At 37.0% G+C, this 23,061-nt stretch overlaps 1 non-coding gene across 1 annotated transcript; it reads right to left on the reverse strand.

Moving 5' to 3' along the window:
- Positions 1-1,940: 1,940 nt before the first annotated feature.
- On the reverse strand, positions 1,941-2,047 carry LOC122115603. Its single transcript, XR_006148811.1, has one exon. It is a non-coding gene; the product is annotated as a U6 spliceosomal RNA (small nuclear RNA).
- Positions 2,048-23,061: the final 21,014 nt, after the last annotated feature.

Below are 23,061 nucleotides of genomic sequence, written 5' to 3' on the forward strand. Positions count from 1 at the left end.
GTTATTACCATTTTAGTGTTGAGAAAAATTGTAATTCAAGGCACTAAGTGCATTGCCCAAAGACATATAGTGAGGAAGGAAATGAGTCAAAGTTTCCAAAAGCCTTTCAGCAATACAAAAATGTAGGTAAAATCTTTCCATTCTCTTATACTCTCAATTCAATATTCATATTGTCCAATAAATAATAGCATAAAAAATATTGCCCACGGTAATTGTTTTCTATCACATTTTGTCTTCAACACAGACTGAGTTGGTGACTTTGGGTTATCATGCACAGTGCTGAGATTATAAATTGAGGTCCAAAGAGAGCCAAATTTTTCTGTCCCACAGTTCCAGTATCCTTTTTAAAAAGTACTAAAACTTTTAAATACCATCACTTACTGTCTTTTAAGTATCCCAAAACGTAAACAATTCACATATAGTCACTCCAAAATGCTTTAAAAGTAGGAAATAATAAAACAGGCCCTCCTGAACTAAAGTTTCTTCTACATTTAAAATTATTCCTAAAGCCTTGTACTGGTTTGTCATACCTGTAATCTTGTCTACCCGGCATATCTACAAAGGAGCATGGGATCTGTGGATAGGAGTTGGAAGCCAATTAAGGCAAAAAAAAATCAAAATATTATTTTTCAAAAATTTAAATGAACTAGCAAAGGTCCAGGAATGGAGATGTAGCTCATATAATAGCTCACAAAGCTAGAGAGGAAAGGCCTTGCAAATCCTTGAAGCTCTGAGTTCAAACTCTGGGCATGCCAACATGCACGCACACACACACAAGCACACCCACACACGCGCGCACACACACACACACACATACACTTATTCAAAATATCTTCAGGTCAGTATTTTGCATTAATTTCTTGTTTAATGATATTATATGGTTAAAATAATGGAAATAAACTCTTCCATCATTTTAAAACGTTTTTTATTGTAAAAATACTATACAGAGGGGTTACAGTTACATGAGCAAAGTAATGAGTATATTTCCTATCTAACATTGTTACCTCCCCCTTTGTTTTTCCCCAACTACCTCTCCCTTACACCTCCACAAGTACACACTTCACCCCCCCCCCCCCCGCACCCTGCCTAAATTGTAAAGTTAGTATTTCAACATAGTGTCTTGGGCAACTCATTGTTTTAATGGGTCAAACAGTATCTCTATTTGAGCATTTTGGTTTTTCCCTTTCCCTCTCCAAATTAGAGAAATGTATATAAAAGATGCAGGTGCATCAACACCAAATACAGTGAAAACAGGGGTTATACCGTGTGGGACGACCAAATTAAAAAAAAATCTCATCGTACATTATAAGTGCATTAGAAACAACAGCAAGAAAGGAAAAACACACACTTGTGTCCCTAGCTTGGGTTCATTTAGTTTAACATCACCTTATCTAGTCATATGCACATAGCTTTTGGCCTTTTCTGCTTTTCCCAGACATAAATAACTTATTGCAAATAAGGGATAGCATGGGACCTATGTTTCTTTGGACTTGGCCTATTTCAGTTAATATAAATTTTTCCAAGTCTTTCCATTTTCTAACAAATTGGGCAATGTCATTCTTTCTGATGGATGATAGAATTCCATCACACACACACACACACACACACACACACACACACACACACACACACACACACACACACACACACACACAATGTTTTCTTGATCCATTAATCTATTGTGGGGCATCGGGGTTGGTTCCATATCTAAGCTACGGTAAATAATGTTGCAATAAACATAGTTGTGCTGGTAGTTTTAGAATGGCCTTGTTAGTGATCATTTTGGTGAATGCACAAAAGTGGGATTGCTGGGTCATAGAGGAGCTCTATGTGTAACCCTTTGAGGAACATCCATACTGCTTTCCAAGTGCGTGAACAAGTTTACACTCCCACCAAGAATATAGTAGGGTTCCCTTCTGGTCACATGCCCTCCAGCATCTGTTGTTGTGGAACGCTTCATGAATTTGGGTGTCATCCTTGCGCAGGGGCCATGCTAATCTTCTCTGTATTGTTCCAATTTTAGTGTATGTGCTGCCGAATTGAGCACAGAACATTTTTTATATATAAAGTGGAATTGATTTTTTTAAACTAGATAATTCAACAAAAAGCAAGTTCAAAAGAATTGTGAAATTTTAGAACCAGATATTTGTTACATAAGCACACATTTAAGAATAAAGTCAAGATTGATATGACAAAAACAAAATGAGTCCAGATGTTTGTTGTTCAAGAGATGTGTAGGAGGAGGAATTCAATTATTCTATACAGGGCACCTCTCATAATGAACACTGCAGCAAGTGTTAAGGTGTGTTAAAAGTTTTAATGTTTTAAATATGTTTAATTTTGGTAACCTGCTTATATATGCCAAAATTAAGACTGTCAGGTCATAAAACTTTTCCATAAAGTGTTTAAGATTTATGGTAGCTGACATATATTACTATGTATGTACATTACAGAGTTTATAGAAAATTTATTAATGAGAAGTTGCAAAGTCTTTGTGTAAAGAAACAGAGCAAAGAGATAAGACTTTAACTACACAATTTCTGTTGAAACTTTAGGGCTTCTTTTCTTTATATGTTAGCAAGGAACAAATGATTATATAAGCCATGTATCAGTGATGAGTGAGACATAAAAAGTTATCTTACAGTGTAAATTTAAAGGGTACTCATAGCTTATAAAATTCTTGTTGAACATCATAATCTTAGCCAGTTTTAAATGTACAGGAATATGAGCAAATTGTAAAATCTAATATGTAGTATACATCAAATATTGGAAATACTGGTATTTGGCTTTTATTTTATTAATCATTAATATTTAATTATTGGTTTTCTTTATTTTTTGCATCGTTTTCTTTTTTGCAATATAATACAACTTTTTAAAGTCATCATTACGAGGTATTTTGAAAATGTTACTGGGATGACCATTTTTTATAGGTGCATGTGAATTCACAGCGATCAAAATTAAGAACAAAATATTGATTAAAAATTTTCTCAATTAGAGTCTGAATCAGGAGTGTTGATAAATGTCCACACATAAAATCTTAGCCTTAAGCTGAAGCAGTGGTTTTACAGAGTTGAGGACACAAAAGTGAGAGACTGTGTTTTGATTAGTTTTTTGGTTTGGATTTTGTTGGTTGTGGGGCTTGAACTCTGGGTCCTGGGTGCCATCCCTCAGCTCAAGTCGAGTGCTACCACTTGAGCCACAGCATCACATCTGTCTTTTTCTCCTTATATGGTGCTGAGGAATCAAACCAAGGGCCTCATGCATGCAAGGCAAGCACTCTAACACTGAGCCACCTTCCAAGAACCGGAGAGACTGTTCTTTTAAAAATCATCTGAACAACATTTACTTTCTGCTTTGGGTTATATAATGAAATACATGAGTATCTTTTTATGTTTTTGTGAATTGTCATACTTCTAAATTTATACTAACTTCAGCCACTTCATCCTTTTCAAAGTCATGAAATATCTCTGAGAGTTTGCTTCTGTGAAAACTGTTTTTGCATTTATAATTTCTTCTGAGTAATCTTTAATTTTTATCAAAATTACTTTATATTTTTATATTGATGGATTATCAGACATCAAATACCTTCAAATGTATATGGAGAGTCTAAAGATAGCAGTATGAAGGTTCTCATACAGCTCTTGTTTATCTGTTATGCACTTCCAGTATTATGATATTTCTCTCTCTCTTTCTCTCTCTCTCATTTTCTCTCTTTCTCTTTCATGCTCCATGTCTGCTATTTAGAATTTCTGCTGGTCTACTATTATCCTTCAGGATCCACTGGTTTTGTGGGAACATGATAGGGACCATCCGTTACCCTTGCACTCTTTAAAAGTTATAAGAGTAACGTGATATTATTCTTTGCCATTCTAAATGGCAAAACAACAGATCTAGGAATTCCTTTTCACTTTTATTTCTATTATAATTTTATCTCATAGGCATCCATTTGTGAGCTAAAAGTTCTTTTTCTTTTACAAAGAATGTTTTTCTTTTATTATCAGTCAGTAACCAAAACAAAGCTATCCTAGGGAAAGTAGGCTGAAGTTGTTCACAGGGATGAAAAACAAGGTAATGGGGGAAATGAGCACAGATCCTCAGAGCAGTTTATCATGTACACTTTGTGAGAATGGCAATGTGCTGGGAACTCTAGATTAAATCACTGAACAGCTGATATATATACACATATATTTATATATTTATATTTATTTATATTTGCATATATGTGTGTATATGCCCTTATATATGTACACATGTATGTTACTATATACACAAATATACACATACATATACACATGTATACATGCACACATGGAGAAAGACACATAGATACAGCCAACACAAGTTTCACTAATTGTTGAATATGCCTTAGATGGAATGCATGGAACCGAATATGTTGAAGATGTCTTTGTCTCTAAGAGTTTTTTTTCCACTTATCTTATCTCCTAAAATTGGTAGTTTTTGCCAGAATCGACTTGCAACATGCCGTACAAGTGATAACAAATCACTCAGAAATCTCAGTAAGTAAAGGTCTTATGGTGTCTCCTTGCTCCCCATGGAATTCTTGCTCTTGTAGACAGTCTCAAAAACCAAAGCAGAAGAATATCCTGGTAAAAAATAAGGTTATAAGGCTTTAAATGGCATCCTTCCTTGAGCTTTTTTACAAAAGCTACCATCAATTCCTTGAGAGCTTGTTTGGAGGTTCTAGCAGGGGAGCTCAGCTACCCGTATATCCTTGACCTAAGACCGATCCTCCTCTATTGGGGATGGTCGTCCTCCTCGACCGAGTGCACAGTTTCGGAGGGACACACATGTAGCGGTGAGGGAGGAAGGGGACACCCACCTCGCCAGCCAGAGCAGCCGAATCAACCCTGGCGATCAATGGGGTGACAGATGTCGCAGCAGATCGCCCTCACATCCAACTACCATCAATTCCTAAGCAGATGAATGAGGCCTCAGAAGACTGGACCTCAGGTCAACACTTAACCAACCCATGTGAAAAGTCTAAAGTTAGAAATGCTGACTGAGGTCTTCCATTTCCTGGCCAAGAAATTTAAAAAAAGAAAGTTTTTTAATGTATTAAAAATTGAAAATAATTTGTAACCTGTCAATAAATGTGTACAATACAATTATACCAACTGACAAAAGATGATGTGCATTTCACTTATGTGCTTTTGGACTTGGTGAGTGACTATAGGTGTGTCTACACAAGTAGAATAAGCATAAATCAAGCCAGCATTTCTTCATTTAAGATACAAGGAAAGGATACAGGTTGACCCACTGTAGCAATGGGATGTACAAGACAATACCAGACGGGGGTAAAGTGGGGAGTTGAGGAGGTGTGCAGGGAAGGGATGGTAGGAGAAAATCAAAGGAGGGGGTAACAATGCTCAATAAAAAACGTACTCATTACCTTACTTATGTAACTGTAACCCCTCTGTATATGATATTTACAAAAAATATATTTAAAAATACGAAGAAAACTTCTTCTATACTTATATGAAGTATTTGTCACCCAATATCAGTACGGTACTGGTTTTAGGACCACAGGCATATTAAAATTTTGGATGCTCAAATTCTCTACATAAACACAGTATATTATTTACATCAGAATCTGCCCACAACCTAGTGCAGTATGATTGCTATTAAAAATTTTACTACATTTTATATTTTTAGTGGAAAAGTATATGCACTATCAACGGATACAAATTTTTCAGATAATTTTTGTCTGCATATTGTGGATGGAATTGGAAGAGCAATTATGAAAAACCCAAATTTCATCACCATGAGCTGTCTGTAAAATGTAACAAGGATCTAATACAGCATAATTGAATGGTGTGGATCTTCAAGAAAAAGTACTTGAGTTGAGACATTATCAGAAAGTGTAAGCACGCAAGGACTTTTTAGAAATGCAGTTGTTAGATTTCTCATAGAGAGCTTTCATAACACTTTGTGAAACACAAGTCAGAACCTCACTGAAGTGTAGAGAGATTTCCCTCACCTTTCTGTCAAGCTCAGTCATTATCAATCAATTTATAGCTAATCTTGTATAATCCTCTAATAAGAAAATGTTTATAGAATGTTATATGCAGAAAAGCTGGTAAGGATAACTTTTTCCAATTAGGACTGAAGGATTGACCTGCCCTCCCCACCACGCTATTGTCCCAGGCCCATACAGACTCCAGGCAAAATCCCAGGTATGTGTGACCTCCTTGGAAGTGCAGGGAAATCCACGTAAGCCCATTGTGGGCCAAACTGAAAGTTCCCCACCTTCTTTGACTTAGGGGCTTTTCATTAACTTCTACCTCCTTGTTCAGACCTCCTATAAAAACCCAGATCCTATCCCAGCTCCCTCACACAACCTCCCAATGCACTGGAAGGATGGTGCCCCTCATTGTGCCTCAATAAACAATCCTCACCTGTTGATGATGTAGTTTAGCCTATTCCTTTTCCATTCTCCTCCATTTTCCTAACATATGGTTCTGACACCCTGGAAGACTGGGTGCCCTCTGCCCAGGGGCCACACCGCTCCTTGCCACCCCTCATGGAGGCTTTCTGCTACCTTCCTCCTCCTTCCAAGGCCTTTCTCCACTGGGAGGACAGAGCCCTCAGAGCTTACTTTGGGCTAAACAGCCACATGAAAGACCTCTTGACCTTTGCCTTTGTAAACAGTGCAAGCAGTGGACAGCAACCCTGCTGTGGCTTGAGGAATTATTGGCCACCTGCATAAACCCAGAAAAGGTCTCTCCCCCTATTCTTTCTCTTTTACTCTGTTCCTGGACTCTTATCTCCAGGCTGGAGGGTCTTTGCCTTTTGGTCAACTTCACTCACCATGTAAAAGCCTCAGTACAAGATTACAAGCCCAGTCTGTGGTGGAGGTGCAACGAAACGGACCCCAGGAATCCAGGATTCCCTTCCTTCCTTCTTTCCTGTCTGTGGGAATCCAGGAGACTCCAGGAGTGTCTCTTTTCCTGACACCATGACCCCCTGTAATTAGGACCTTTGGGGATGCTCTATCCTAATTACTTGGATATGTCCATCTGCCTTCCCAAAACACCAGGGATGCCTGGAACAACGGGACAGACTCAGTAGTCCTACCAAATTTTCCAAATTTTCTCCCAGAGACACCCCATTGATATGGCTGTGGTCTAATCTTAAGAAACTGGGCTGACTGATTTACAGTAAAAAAATAATCTGACGTGTTTTTCTTCCAAAATCTGGTCTCATTATCATGGCCAGCACTGGCCTAAATTCGGAACCTTAGGTTTTCCTCTTAGTGATTTAAACAATTCTCCAACAAAACGGTGGGGAGTCCCAGGTCCCCTATACATAAGCCCTCCTCTACCTCTGCTCCAGAAAACCCCCACTCTGCTTATTCTGTTCTGTTCACCAAGTCCTTCTCTGACCTCCACTCCAGAGTTCCCCCTACCCGCTCTCCAGCCTTGCTCACCAAGCCCTTCTCTGCCATGATTCTCCTATCTCCTCTAAAAAGTAACTCCTCATCTTGTAGCAGCTCAATCTGTCTCTCACCCCTTTTCTCTCCCCCTCTCCCTTTCTCTCTCACTCTCTCTTTTCTTTGATGACCTCTGGCACCAAAGATCCTTTTCTCTTTCCTTGCCCTTCTAACTGCACTCTTGCTATTTGCAGTTGGTCCAGCTTATCTAGGCTAAGACTGTCTGCCTGTGTCAAGCAAACTCCTTCTGCTCACCCCTGTCCCTGTGCTTTCCTGTCTGCCTACCTGTGTAGCTGACACAAGGTGAGGATGGGCATAGGCCTCCAAAGATAAAACAGCAAGGGCTGGGAAGGTGGCTCAGTGGTACAGTGCTTCCCTTGCATGCCTGAGGCCCTGAGTTCAACTCCTCAGCACCAAATAAACAAAAAGAAAAAAGCCGGAAGTGGCACTGTGGCTCAAGTGGTAGAGCACTAGCCTTGAGCTGAAGAGCTGAGGGACAATTCCCAACCCCACAGTTCAGGCTCCACGACCGGACCAAAAAAAAAGAAAAACAAAAAGATAAAACAACAAGCTAACAGCCCTGTTAAAAATCCCTCTACACAAACCCCTCCATACTTATACACTTCTCAATCCTGTTCTATGGCTAATACACCTTCTTCCCTTCCAAACCCTAAATAAATAGGCCTCTGCTCTGGAACTTTCGTTAACCTGTCACTGAAAGTGTATGGGTGTCAAAAACACTGAGGACAGCCTCTCTCTTTTACGGCTCTCTCCCTTTATCACACTGAAATCCCCTAAAAGAAACAAACCAGTTCTTTTTCTTTTTGGACTTAGACAATAATCCAATCCTTTTCTCTTTCCTGAGTCCACTCACATCAAAATCTTTATTCTTAATTTCTTCTCTAGGAGACTGCAGAAGAGAAATCCCTCCCTCTCACATCTTCCAATAACTCTCTCTATCCACTCACTCAAACACTCACTTTTCAGCACCTTCATTATGCCACATCATCCCTTTAAATGTCTTCATGTTAAAAGTGTTATTTCTTCTCCTTACAGTGGCTGTTCAGCCACCCTCTCCCCCAATTCTCTCTACATGCCCTGGAAGCTGACAGCTAGAAAGAGACAAAGACCACATAATGGATTTTTCTACAACCTCCACTCTTCCACCAACCTTACTCCACTCTCCTCTTCACTCTTCTAGGGGTTAAAATATTTAAATCATATAATATGCCTCATCACCAAAATCGATTTAAAGATTTTCTGCTCTTGTTATTCATGTTTGTTTAAGGGTGGAAATTCTGTTTGTCAAAATTTGCCTTGCATATTGTTTGGTATTGCCTACTTTTCTGACATTGACACGTGTTTTTATCATATTGGGCAAAACAATATCACTTTGCCACTGGAATTAAAAAAAACCCATATGGTTGGTTTTCATTTTTTTAAAAACTTAAGTGCACCTTAAAACTTTGGTTTAAGTATAAGTGTGTGAAACTGTTCAGCATAATCATATTATAATACATAAAACCTGTGTAAAAAGTTATCTTCTTCTATTTCTTGATACAGATATTTCCTATCAAATGTGCTGTTTGTTAAAAGAAAACATTTTTATCAAGGGTAGTAGTAAAAGGAATGAGACCCAGCTCATCTACTAACCAGCTGTGATGAAAAATACCAGTAAGGAGGTAAGAATTGTCTTAAAATGTTTGTTCCACATATCTGTTTCTGTCCTCAGAAAGTTCGAGTATGTAGGAGATGGTATGAGTATGCCTTAAAAGACAGCTTATGAGTAAAGTTTATATGTAATTATTGGCTGTGATTTAACATTAAAACTAGCATGTTATTCTCTATATCCATCTAAAGTCAAGTGTCTTTAGCCAGTCTGTGTATAATGTTGTAAGTAATTAACCATTCATCCGAGGGATGCAGTCTAGCCAAGATCCTGCCTGAAGCATGCTACCGCCTCCATGGTATCCTGGATTCCTGCCTGACTCGATCACACACAGCTGATTCTTGGTAAAAGACTCCTTTAGATTTACAAAAACTAGACTCTTGTGGGACACTCTCTATAAACCTTACCCAGCCTGACCTGAAAAAGCCAGCTATGTTGTTAGGCTATTAATACATGTATAGGCCAAGAGAGCCTCTTACACACTTTGGTTATAAGGTTTCCCAGGCAGTCAAGCTATACTCAAACCCTCATCCTAGCTATTGAGTTGTGTCATTGCAGAGTTCTGGCAAGTATTTGTTGATCAATTTTTGACAGGGTGCACATAAGCTCTACTTGTTCCCACTGATCTCCTTGTTACTTTGATTGGAAATTATAAAGTGTTTTTGTGGCAAAGATTGCAATTCAAAGCCATCCCAGGCAAAAAATCCCTGAGACTCTATTCCTATACAACCAGCAAAGAACTAGGCTGGAAGCTGGCTCAAAAATTAACCATCCAAATGCTAAATGTGGCCCTGTGACTCAAAGTGGTAGGATGCTAGCCTTGAGCAGAAGTGCTCAGGGAAAGTGCTCAGGCCTTGAGTTCAAAGCCCATATCTTAGCCACAAGCAGCTAGATTCCAGGACAAGGCGGAAAAGTATAAGAGGAGATGATGTCACATCAGCCACTTTGTGCCTGTCCTTTCAAAATTAACCAGAGGCAGGAGGTCAATAGAAACAAGTTGAGAAGCCTGTCCATCTAATGTCCATATCTGTCTAACTTCTAACTGGACAAGAATTTACATTCTTGCCTTTGTTACCAGCTATTTATAGGAAATGATCAAAGTCTCTCACCAGGCCCTTTACCTTAACTACTCCAATCCAGCCCTAGTTTCTGACTGGCTATGGGCTCATGATCCAAATGAAACTTTTCTGGTTTGTGCCCTGGGTGTGTTTTCCTATGTAACTCATATCAACCAGTCAGCCTTTTGCTTGATCACAGCATTTTCAAGTTTCTCTCTAACAGGATAATAGCCCTGACTCAAGACCTGGGACCATGTCAAGGCCATCCTATTACTGCAGGCAACCAGAGGCTTTGCTTACACTGCCTTGGACCGAGCACAGACATGGACCTGAAGACCCCAGCCCCAGTGACTTCTCGACACCCCCATGCCAGCTGAAGGCAGCCAGAAAAGACCCCTTTTTATACTCCACCTTTTATACTCCAGGTTTCAAAATGATTGGAATCTGCTTTGTTCTCATAACTCCATGTTAATCCTCTATCAGCCCAGTTCTTTTTATGTATCCAAAGATCCTATATGAAGAACTTGCCCTCCCCTCTTGGCCCTATCCTTTTATGTATCTGAAGATGGAATATGAAGGATTGACCCCCACCCTACTATCCTAGGCCCATATAGACTGCAGGCAAAACCCAGGTATATGTGAACTCCTTTGAAGTGCAGGCAGGGCAATCCACCTAACCCAGCTGTAAACATCTCATTGTGGGCCCACACCTTCCTTGAGCTAGGGGCTTTCCATTAATCTCTACGTCCTTGCTCAGACTTCCTATAAAAACCCGATCCTGTCCCAGCTCCCTCACACAACCTCCAAACCTGCTGGAAGGGCTGTGCCCCTCGCTGTTCATCAATAAACCGTCCTCACCTGTTGATGATGGAGTTCGGCCTATTTCTTTTCCATTCTCCCTCATTTTCCTAACAAGGGCAGTCTGTTTTCTATGATCAAGAAGAGAGAAAATTAGATAAGCATCCATTTACAGCCTTCTGAATAATTCTGATTCTGCCCACGTCAGTTATCTATTCATACCTATGTCCGAATGAGAGGATTTTAGAAGAATTTAGTGTTTTAAAAATTAAAATTAAATGTAGAATGAAATTTGTTCCAATGCATCACTTTAAGATATTTAGAAACAACTGAGAAACCTAAAGGTCTATAAGATTTTTTTTATTGGAAGTGAAGGGGTTGTGGAATTTGGTTCTCTATATTTTAAGCAATTTGCAAAAAGAATTGGCAAAATAAAATTTACATTTGCAGCAGACTTGACACATAAATTTTTGTATATTGAAAGAAACACAAGCCATAACAATATGTCAATGCTATCCTCTTATTTATTTCTAAACGTTTATGATTTTTGTCTCTTAATATTAAAACTTCAAATTTGTTTTAATCTTTATCAAGTTGTGCAAAGGGGTTTCGCTTCATCATGTCAGTGTTTAATAGAGTATATGTGCATTTCAATGTACAATACATCTGGAACATTGAAATCTTTCCACTTTTCTTCCTTCCCTTACCCCAACACCACCTATCCCTTCAAGTATCCTACTTATATTCTCACATATGTACATTGAGTGATATGACTGTATTAGTCCACAATTTCCATTAGGGCAGAAGTGCCCTACTCCCTTTAAGCCCAGATCTCCCTTTTAAGACTTGTTTCAACTTCATGGTATTTTGTTAAATTTCTCTGCTTTTGGCATTTGGCTTTGGGCTAACCACATTCTCTCTTCCATGTTTAACCTACATAAATGAGGTTATTTCTCCACATTTCTAATCTCTGAATGGCTGAGATGGGTCTCCTTTACTATGCATCTGTCTTTTTTTATCATAATTTGTGATATTAACTCAAAACTGCTTTGCCTTTTGTCAGCAATTGGGCTGTTATAGGAGAATACTTCAAAGTAAGTGGCTTAAAAACAACAGAATTTTATTACCCATATGCTAGAAGCTTAAGCATTGATTATAAAAATGCTTGTTCAAAGCAATTCCTTGTCTTTTGGGGGTCCACTTTCTGGTTCATCACAATCTATTTGCTGGACATTCATATGGCAGAGTAGTTATATTGGGCTTCTTTTATCAGGATCATTATTGTAATGCCATCTCTGAAAGGTTGATTCTAATGTCACCAGCCGGGGGAATAGAATTTCCACATGTGCATATGAAAGGAGTTACAACGTCCAATACACTTTGCAATTTTTTCTTTAACTCAGTGTAGTGTATCCTTTGGATATTATTTCATAGAAATAATAACTTAAGGACAAGTTTATATCATGTGACTTATGTGAATGATTCTTCTTGCAATGGGAATAATTAGAGTGATGGCAAAGTGAAGTATGATTGTTCAGTGGCTCTTGAATCACATCATAGGTAATCATGTAAACGTGGTACAGCCTATCTACGGCCCTTCTGATGTATTTGAACAAGCTCTGATGAGTTAATCACTTTCAGAAATATTCGATTGAGCCAACAAATACAGATCTCCTTTGATTTAAATCATGGCTTGCTTGTAGGACTCAAACAGACACCAAAATCAGAGGATGCTAAATTCTCTGATAAAATATATAATAAAATTTTTATAATTAATATAGCATGAAGACTGTAATATTAATAGCACTATAAATACTTGTATGCATATTATATAATATATTGACATCCTTTGGTTTAATCAGTTTTTAGAATATTTATAACTAAGTGTAAATGGTATGCAAATAGTTATTTGATGATGTATAGAAAATAAGAAAAAGATTTGCATACATATTATTACAGATGCAAACATATTCACCTGGTTATATATGATCCTTCATTTGTTGGTTTCATTCATGCATAGAGAACATACAAAGAAGTGAAAATTGCAAACTTGAACTTACTAAAGGATTAATTACATGAAGTTTATGTTGGGCTAAATAGATTTTATAAATTAAATTGTTTGTCCCTTCCTTTCTCCCACCCTTCCTTCCTTTGTTCCTTCATTCCCTCCTTCCTTCCTTCCTTCCTATTTTCCATCCTTCCTTTCTTCTGTCCTTCCTCCTTCCTTCCCTACATCCCTACCTCTCTCTCTTTCTCTCTTTCCTTCTTCTTTCCTTTCTTGCCTTTTTCTTCTTTCTTTCTTTTTTCCTTTCTCTCTTTCTATTATTCTTCCAATCTTCTTTTCTTTCTTTTACTCAGAGTATTTTTTATGTTTATAGAAAAATACGAACTGCTGTACTCTAAGGTGTTATGAGTAATTATAAATATTAACTAGATTGATATTAATTTTAATGACCTATATTATATCTTAAGACATATTGTACTAAAAACAACTTCACAAATGTTGCAAGATATGTAACAAATATTATTGTTCCTGATATTGTTTATTTCTTCAAACTAAAATAAGCATTTAGACATATATTGTGTGTGTGTTTGTGTGTTGTTCCTGTGATTTTAACTCAAGACCTGTCCCCTAGTTGTTTTTATTTCCCTCAAGGATATTGCTCTATCATTTGAGCCACAATTCTATTTCTGGCTTTGTGTGTGTGTGTGTGTGTGTGTGTGTGTGTGTGTGTGCAGGTGTGTGTGGGTTTTGTGATGTGTGTGTGATTAATTGAGATGTGTCTCACAAACTTTCTTGCCAAGGCTGGCTTTGAACTCCAGCCTCCTGAGTAGCCAGGATTACAAGCTTAGACACCCATATGTATCACAGATTTCATATATCCAAGAATACAATAAATTTCATATTATTTGAATGCTAGAGGATCAATTTAACAAATAACATAGATATTTATTTAGTTATTAAACCTGAACCTGTACTGTGAAAAAGTTTTCAATTTTTTGAAAAAATATGCACTCAAAGATTTAAATGACAGAATCTTTGGACAAATTGAAATACTCTATTATTCAATAGCAAAAAAGGGATCATTAATCAAATTTCTCATGTAAGCTAAAGGCAATAGGCTCTATCAGGCTGAATGAAGCAATTTTTCATTAAATTAAATATTATCTAATGTGGTCACATGATTTTCTCTTCTTTTTAACCTAAAAGTTTTTGACACAAAAATGTAGCTTCATACATTTTTTGATTATTTAAAAATCTTAGTTACTGGTCATATATTTCTGATATTTGATTACCTAGTCCTTTTACAGAAACAGTGAATTTCATTTATTTTATGTCAGCAGTTATTTTTACAAATTGAATCAATCTCAGTATAAGATAACTAAAGCAAGATATTCCATCACTTATCCAATTATTCCTATAGACTTGAATATAAGTTATTTTTGAATGGTAAGAAATTCATATTATACCTACACTCTATAGAATAATTAAGATAAATGATTATTTTTCCTTCAACTTGAAGGAAAGAACCTCATTATAAATAATAAATACTTGAATGGAAATGCTATAAAATTATGAAAAATTCATGTCATTATGAGTTAGATGAAATAGTCATTTTTGAAGATCACAACATGGAAACTCTTGAAGCTTCTGCATCTGCTAAATAAAATGTATTTGCATTCAAAATATTTCATTCATCTCTCCAGTAATGGTATAACCAAATCACTGCTATGCCAAATAGCATCTCTGATATTTAGGAACAGAAGTTATCACAACTGTATAGAAAGATCTACCCACTACACTAGAAATTAAATCTGAAATCATAAAGGATTGTGATTAATAATTAGCTTTCATTACATTGCCCTAAAGAGGTGAACCCTTTCAAGTGGGCATAGTTGAAGAGATTAGGTCACTCAGAACTTGAAATCAAAGAGGATGTTAAGATCAAAGTCCTTTCTTACTCTTCCTTCTTTTACTTCTCCTTCTCCTTTTCCTTCTCCCTCTCCCTCTTCCTCTCATCCTTTTTCTCCCTTTCCCACTCCCATTCCTCCTCTTCTTTACTTCCTGGCTTCCATGAATACAAAAAGGCCATCACATGTTCCTGAGCAATGAGGATAAGAAATGTAAATTGAAATGTATAAAATCAGAAGCCAAGATAAAACTTTCCTCCTTTTAATTAATTTTATGAAGTATTTTGTCATATTGATAGGAGTCTGACACAGCATGCTCTCATTATTATAATGGATAATAAATTGACCGAAATTGTCCTAATGAAATGAATGAATTAATATTATATTTGGAGAACCCTACATGAAAATATCAGATGCACTTCAATAAGAGGCAAAAAATATGTTCAGATGAATATGGCGGAAGAGAAGCTGGAGGCTAAACAATTTCTGGCATACAAAGCAGTTTTAGTGATCAAGTGAACAGTCCTAGGCTAGAGAACCACACCAAATATTCCATCAGAGTACAGAGAGTGGCCAGAGAGGGAAAATCAAAGCAAGGAGACAAATCTGAGCACTTGCTGGTAGCTGCAACTGTGGTGGCTGCGGCAGCAGCAGCGGTGGCCATAGCCTCCATACCTATAGCACAGAGAGTCTTGGGAAAAGATGCCAGATGTGGCAGGCAAGCAGATTTTACTCAACACCAGTAAGAACTGAGGAGGAGCAGATATCTTCATCCGGCAGATCGCAGGCCAGACACAGCCCAGGACCAAAGACTCCGGAGTGGGTAGAAGCCTGACATCCTCACTCTAAGGGAGCAGAGGAGGGAAGGCCACCCCTCCCTGCCACCACCATCAGAGATCTCCATCTTTGATATTAAAAAAGGACCATTTGAACAGCTATCTCCAACTCAGGCCTTGGAAGAAAACAAGAGTCATTTAGGAGGTCACAGGAACCTGACTTGAACTGCCTGGCTCAGTTCCCCCCAAAGGAAAGTCAACCAGCCCAGGCAAGGAAGCCTCACCATTGGAGGAGTGACTTTCTTCTCTGGGTAAACTGAGCCAGAGGCTGCCCCTCCATACAGCAGCATAGACAATCAATTGAAATTCAGTAATCAAAAACCTGAGAATGGCCCCAGGATGGGCTCTGTGAGTGTCCCAGGAGCTATTCCCTCAGGGAAAAGCTACGGTTTGCTGAAAGACCTCAACTTTACCCAGAACCTAGCCTAAAAACAGCATCTCCAAACTAGAGGAAACAGCCATCTCCCTCTTTCGTGATACTCAAAGCAGATCTCCCTCCCACTGAAGTAGAATGGGAGGAGGATCACAAAATCCTGGGTAATGCAGAGCATTTTACTGCCTGCTCAAACTCACTTAAGAAGCTAATCAACCCACAGAAAAAACAAACACCACAAACAGACCAGAGACTCCACCAAGAGATGGGTTATGGACACGGGGGAGATGCAGGATCTTCCCATTCTACCCCCTTTTCCACCCCCCTCAAAAAAATCAAAGAACTCTTCTTTGTACCTTTTCTTAATTTTTCAAAAATTGTTTTCTATTAATCTTTTCTTCCTTTCATAATTTTTATTATCGATGTGTGTGTGTGTGTGTGTGTGTGTGTGTGTGTGTGTGTGTGTGTGTGTGTGTATGTGTGTGTGTGTTTTATCTCTTCTGATCTTTTGGTCCTTTTTATTTTTATCTTTTCAATTTTTTCTCTTTCTTTTTGGTGAGAATTAATTGCTGTTCTGATCATCCTCAGATATTTACCCATCGTCGATTATTAGACCTTATCCCCCATTGTGTACACACTTCAAGCAGCAATTTATTACTCAATTCACAATCTCCTAGGATTAAATTATTTTAAATTATTTTATTTTTATTTTTTGTGAACATACTGTAAAGAGGGGTTAAAATTACATGGACAAGATAATGAGTACATTTCTTATCAAGCATTGCAGACTCCTCCTTTGTTTACCCTTCACATCCCTTCCCAGCCTCCCCCATCCCCCCACCCAATCTTACCCCCCACCCCCCCGCCCACACAAAAGTTGTAAAGTTCGTTTTTGACATGACAACTTGTACTTCTCATTGTTGCAACCGGTCCACCTGTATCCTTAAATGACTTGTTTTTCCCCATCTCCTCCACAAATTATACATTCATCAAATATAGTGAAAGCAGGGGTTATACTGTGGGGGAGGGACATACAAAGAAACAAAGAAACAATCTTATAAATGTGTTAGAAACAAATGCATGAAAGAAAAAAAAATTTAAATACATATCTAAGGGTTCATTTTCCTAACATTATATTATCTGACCTTTTCTGCTTGACTCATACCTATACTAGATATTGCAAATGAGGGAAACCATGGGACCTATGTGTCTTTGGGCTTGGCTTAATTCACTTAATATAATTTTTTCCAAGCCTTTCCATTTCCTAACAAATGGGGAAATGCCATTCTTTCTGATGGAGGCATAGAATTCCATTGTGTATATATACCACATTTTCTTGATCCATTCATCTACTGACGGGCTTCTGGGTTGGTTCCATATCTTAGCTATGGTAAATAATGCTGCAATAAACATAGTTGTGCTGGTAGCTTTAGTGTGGTCTTGTTTGTAAACATTTGGGTAAATGCCCCAAAGTGGGATTGCTGGGTCATAGGGGAGCTCTATGTGAAGTCTTTTGAGAAACCTCCATACTGCTTTTCAAAGTGGTTGAAAAGGTTTACACTCGCACCAACAATGAAGTAAGGTTCCCTTTTGTCCACTTCCCCTCCAGCATCTGTTGTTAGAGTTCTTGATTTTGTTCTCTTTTTTAACTTGGAAGTTATAGATTATATCTTTTTATACTCTAACTTGGTTCAATGATCTGCTGTCTGTTATTTCTTCTCTTCCCCTTCTTTTGCCCATCTACTTACATAATTTTTATTTAAAGAGACAAACTTGAGCTTGCATTTCTAAATTCTCCTAAATTATCTGAATTTCTTCATACTTCTGGCAGCCTCCTTAATCTATCTCAAGGGAATATTTTGTCACTACCATTTTTATCCTATATGATATCTTCCTGCCTAATTCAGTGCAAAATATACATTAGACTCATCCAGATATCTCAACACTTGTACCAACATAAAAGACTATGTTACTTAGAAATCATTATTTTAGTATACCTGTGGAGGTGGCATCTGTAATTTTTGAATGACCCTAACTGATACTTACATGCAATCATGTTTTAAACCAATATACCACTCAGAAGAATGAATCACTAAAATGTGGTACACACACACACACACACACACACACACACACACACACACACACACGGTGGACTTCTATGCTTCCAATTCATAAGGAAATGGAAAGACTTGGAAAAATCCTACTAAGTAAAATAAGCAAGATATAAAGAAAAAGATTCCATGGTTTCCCTCATGTGTAATGAGTAGGAAGTGTCTAGGGTAGTCTTAGCAGATGAGCAGAATGGCTCAATACCTATGTATATGTGACCATATAAGTGGATGATGAGCAAAATGAACTCCTAGTGTTCCCCTCTGGTTTATCCCCTGCTGTATTTAATTTCAGTATCCTGTGTATTGTATACATATTTATCTTAATGGCGACACAAAAGACAAAGGGCAAACCAATGCAATAGCAATACTCAGAAGACAACATTTTGGAAATTTACATTACTACTTATGAGGGGTATTGTGATTGAAAATTGTGATTAAAATGAGAGGGAGGGGATAAAAAGTTCGACATGTTATGTATTCTCTACCTTTCAATTACTGCAACTCCTTTTATATATTAAATGGACAGTAAAATTAAATTTAAAAACAAGCTACATAAAATATAATTTCACTGTATTGGCATAGTAAATATTATTCTATGTGTATTACCTTTTTAAAAAAATGAACAATATTTGGCTTCTAATTTGAATTAATTTTCCCTCTCTTTATCAGAGGGTCATCAACTTGAATGTTATCAAACTATACAAAATTTTCAGGATATACTTGTCATTATTTTGAAAAAAACATTATTTTAGTATTGTCTCATACTACATAGAAAATAGTTCAATTCTCTGGAAACTCCTAACTTTTAAAACTAAATATTTGTTGATAGGACAGAGTATATGTGATCTTCAAAATTCCTATGACTACTAACGACTCATTTTCAAATTCTGAACATGCCATACCAGAGATATTTAAAACAGTGCCTGTATGCATTTTATTTAATTCCGCAAAAAATGCAGTTTCCAATGGGGCGTTACATAGTTAAAAGTCAACAGAAAAACTAGCCACATTCTGGTAGAAGATAAAACTATGAAGTATCTATAATAATTAATTCCTCTAGAGTAAACATTTGTTCATCAGAGTAAGCTATTATTTTTATGACAATCAATCCCAACATTTTATGCAGTGAAGTCATTCTAGCCCAACACTTTCCAAATTGTAAGGTGCACCTTAAAATTCCCTAAATTCACAGCATGACTAGCTTATCATTATAGTGAAAAAATTCTACACTTCTGATAATGAAATGCCCTTTCGATTGCTGAAAAGACACTACACTAAACTTTGCTGCATCGTTTTACCTCAAGTGGTATTCTTGAGATCAGAAAACTTGCAAATATTATTTCTACTCATCTTTTTATATAAAATTACAAACAAAACATGTTTATTTTAAATTTAAATTCTCATTTAGCCAGGTTTACAAAGTCCTACATTAGAAAATTTTGCTATTTCTCCAGGATTAAGCTTTTGTAATCCTTCATCATTTCTGTGGAAACCAACAGAATGATGCTTACTTTTTTAAATTTTTGGTTTGGAATCATGAGCTATTTTGCATCTAGGAATGTTCTGTAATGAAGAGAGCATTTAAAACATGACTGAGGATGATATATGGGTTGCATTTCAATAGGAAACTTGACTTCTCAAAACATAATGACAAAATTAGCCCTAACTTCCAACTGTGAATTCCTGTCTTGTTTTTTGGTTTGTTTTATTAAGCAAAATTATACTAACTAGTTACGGGAAGGTATCACTATGTAATCCACTCTCTAATCTCCTGTCTTAATCTGAATGCTAGAATTTCAGGCTTGTATCACATTGTCCTAGCATAGTTTGTTGGTTTATTTAACCTAGAAGCATACTAGTAATTCTGAACTTCTCCGATGATCTTATCCACTAGACTGACTGCTCAAAGTGTTTCTGTACAATTTTCAAAGATGTTCTAACATTTGACACAGGGTATGAACATTTTCAGATGCACCTGCAGGGGTCTCTGATTCATTCCTCCATGGATCCTCCATGATGATTACTTGCCTCTCTTACTGTGTCTGGTCCCTACCTATGTAATATTATCAAGCTTTTTGGGGGAAAGTTCACTTGAGGAGTTTCTAATATTGAAAATTCTGACTTGATTATAGTCTTACTCAGGACATATTTTCTATTATTTTCTAACTTTTCTACACATTCTGAGAGTTGTTTCATATGTGTGTTTGCACATGTAAGTGCTTCTGTGTGTATGTGAATGTTTGTATGTATGTATGCAAAATCCTCAAGCTCTTATTCAGCAATCTTGCTCATGACTAGTATTACATCACTTGAGCCATTCTTCTAGTGTAACTTTTGGCTGGTTAATTACAGGTAGTGTTGCAAAGACTGTTCTGCCCAGGCTGGATTCAAACTTAACTTCCCAGACTCTTTTACATTCTTAGTTTTTATTTTTTCCAGGAGTATCATGTTTTAAACTAGAAACACTTTCGTGAATGTAAAGTCTAACCTGTAGCCCAGATTTTTAACTCAAGAATTCATACAAAGGTAGATGAACATACACATTATATATCCTGAGTGTACAGTGCTAGAAATGTGATCTTGAGCCGGGTACTGGTGGCTCATGCCTATAATCCTAGCTACTCAGGAGGTTGAGATCTGAGTATTGCAGTTCAAATCCAGCACCAGTAGGAACGTTTTCTGAGTCACTTATCTCAAATTAACCACCAGAAAACTGGAATTGACACTGTGGCTCAAGTGGTAGAACTCTAGCCTTGGGTTTAAGACCCACAACCATCAAAAAAAGAAAGAAAGAAAAAGAAATGTGATCTTAGCCACCAGTTCATTGCTAGTATAATTCCTGCTCTCTCAACATGGCCTTTTTTTTCCAGTTAAGTCCATGCTTTTATATCTGACTTGCTTTGTGAACAGAATTATTCTTCCATACTATGTTATTACAAATTTTCATGATTAGCTACCATGATTTAGATCTAGTAGAAAACAAGAGTGGCCTCATCCTTCATGTTCCACTTAGTAGTAATGCTTTCTCTATATCACTCCCATAGATCTACTTACTGGCTTTGAATTTATTGTTTCAATGTTGTCTTATTTGTAGAGTCTTCTGTAGTCTATTGAACTATTAAACTTAAGCACAAAACTTCTTTTTCTTGTATTATTCCTATTGTTTCTCCTACTGTTAACTTATGTAAACTTGGGAAATAATGCACAACACACACACTCACAAAGAAATGTTTCTGAGAACCTTCTTCCCACTTAAAATTGGTCTTAATTACAGTGCAATTAGGAAATTTAAACTTAAACTACTCCAGGAAGTTTTTTTCATGTTTTTTTTGTTGTAAAAATGGTGTAAATAGTGGTTAGAGTTACATAAATAAGTAAATGAGTACATAATCTATCAAGCACTGTTACCTCCTCTTTTGTTTTTCTCCTGCCATCCCTTTCCTCCCCACCGCCCCAACTCCCTTCTCCCCTCTTCAAGTAGTAAAGTTCATTTTCGACATAGTGCCTTGTACAACTCATTGTTACAATGGGTCATACTGTATCCTTGTTTCAGCATTTTGTTATTTCCCTTCCCTTCCCCACATTAATAAAATGTATATGCAAGATACAGGTTGCCGACAACAAATATAGTGAAAACAGGGGTTATATCATGGAGGAAAAACATAGAAGACAAACAAAAAAAATACGTACTACATGTTAAATACATTAAAAACAATAGCAAGAGAGAAAAATCAAGTTGTGTCACTATCTTGGGGTACATTTCACTTAACATCATCTTATATGGCCATGTGTACATGGATAATGTTTTATAAGCGATTTAAATTCCATATTTTCTCTTTAAAAAGTTATTTCTGAAACACAAGTTACCTCATGTCCAAAGATGTACTTGTGCTATTTAAATGAAACCAGAAAATATTAATTTTACTTGGAGCAGCATCATAGATTGTTACTGGAGGTAAGTGGAAGGAACTGTTACTGGAAGTGGAAACTGATCCCAAGAGAGGAATTGAACATAGAGAAATGAAAAAGTTCAAGTTAATTTGTGCTGTCCTTTTTATGGTACAAGAAAAGAATACAAGGCCTGAAGGAAACTCTGTCCCTTACCTTTTCGAGTGTGTCATTTACTCATATAAAACTTGTCTGTAAGCTTCCAGTTGGGAGTATTACAAAAGGAAACAATATTCCATTTCAAGGCCAGCATAGAATAAAAGGAAATAACTTTGTTTTAAAAGTGTTCTAGTGCAAAGAAACAAAGACATGGAGGTTTTAAAGTGTCTTATGCACGCATATTTCTCTCCTGAGATGATTCTCCTATTGTAGAAGTCAGTTACCCATTTCTTTATTCTGGTCCTGGGTCCTCCACAGCAATAAGGATTCCAAAAAGCAGGATCCAGTGAGTATAATCAGCAAAAGGAGCCTCTTCTCAAACTAGTGCTTTAAGGATGGTCCTAAAGAAATATGTGGGTTTTTCATTTTCTTGTTTGTTTGTTTACTTTGTGCTGGTTCTGGGGCTTGAACCAGAAGGTGGACCCTGTCCCTATACAGTTGTCTTTCCTGCCCACCTACCCCCTAAACTACTACTCTACTGCTTGAGCTAAAACTCAAATTCTGCCTGTTTTAGTGCTAATTACAGATAAGAGTTTAACAGGCTGTCCTGCCTGGGTTGACTTTGAACTGAGATAGTAAGAAAGCCAAGTGACATCAACTGTATGGACTTCTCTTTTGAAACAAGAATTATTAGATGAAGTTTATAATAAAGTTAATATTTGACCATTTTTAAAAGAAGAGAATATGTCAAGCAAAGAAGCCATAACTTAAATAACTCAGCAAAAGTAGGCGCACTGAATCATT

Source organism: Dipodomys spectabilis, unplaced genomic scaffold (genome assembly GCF_019054845.1).
Source record: "Dipodomys spectabilis isolate Male_0828 unplaced genomic scaffold, ASM1905484v1 ptg000121l, whole genome shotgun sequence".
Lineage (NCBI taxonomy): Eukaryota > Metazoa > Chordata > Mammalia > Rodentia > Heteromyidae > Dipodomys > Dipodomys spectabilis.